This window comes from Babylonia areolata, chromosome 4 (genome assembly GCF_041734735.1).
Source record: "Babylonia areolata isolate BAREFJ2019XMU chromosome 4, ASM4173473v1, whole genome shotgun sequence".
NCBI classification, from domain to species: domain Eukaryota; kingdom Metazoa; phylum Mollusca; class Gastropoda; order Neogastropoda; family Buccinidae; genus Babylonia; species Babylonia areolata.
The window spans coordinates 42,970,385-42,971,157 of record NC_134879.1 but is presented as its reverse complement, the minus strand read 5'-3'; the positions used below and the strand labels follow the sequence as shown (position 1 = coordinate 42,971,157).

At 41.4% G+C, this 773-nt stretch overlaps 1 protein-coding gene across 1 annotated transcript in view; it reads right to left on the bottom strand.

Moving 5' to 3' along the window:
* The window catches only part of LOC143281191 (equilibrative nucleoside transporter 3-like), a 45,790-nt gene extending 45,450 nt beyond the window's left edge, over nucleotides 1-340 (bottom strand). Inside the window, exon 1 of the mRNA XM_076586231.1 lies at nucleotides 182-340. The gene's annotated coding sequence lies outside the window, so the exon portion shown is untranslated. The remainder of the gene's footprint in view (nucleotides 1-181) is intronic.
* Nucleotides 341-773: the final 433 nt, after the last annotated feature.

Below are 773 nucleotides of genomic sequence, written 5' to 3'. Positions count from 1 at the left end.
AGAGAGAGAGAGAGAGAGAGAGAGAGAGAGAGATCCCGTTTAAATAAAATCAGTGCACATTCATGATCATTCCCAGATTCTGAGATACAGTGTCAAGTTAACTGTTTGCTACATCATACTTTGATTAGTAGTAAGTAATTTGTTCTCTGGTCCTGTAGCCAACACACTGACATGCACACACCTTCTTTCCTTCGACCTCTGAAATCTGCTGCTCGGTGGCTGCCATTATGGTCTTGCGTTTGTCTTCCAAAACACGATCGCACTCAGTGTCACGACTCTTTCCAAACAAACAGGACCATAGCACATTACACTGCATCGACTGCTCGTGCTCCGTATTTAATAAGCATGGAAGTAGTGACTCATAATAGGTTCAACATTGCATTGACTTTAGTCACCTGGTGAAGGCGGATGACTGACCCAGGAACCCCACCCCCACACCCTGCCTCCCTCACGCCCACACCCCCTAACCCCCCACTACCAAATCCTCAGGTGCGATGTACGGGAAATGGCAGATGTTTATCATCGTCCTTAGTAATCTTTCATGGTTGCAACGATAACATCAGCAGTTGAAAAAATGAAAAAAAAAAAAAAAAAAGTTTTAAAGGGCTAACCAAACCGTCCGATTATTTCCAGTCCAATGAAGTCTGTGTTCAGTAGAAACAATGAATACCGTTCTTTCTTTCTTTTCATTAAAAAAGAAGGGAAAAAAATATTGTTATATTAGTGAATCAATTTTTATTCGTGTCTTCGATCGATTTACTTCAGAAAAGCAT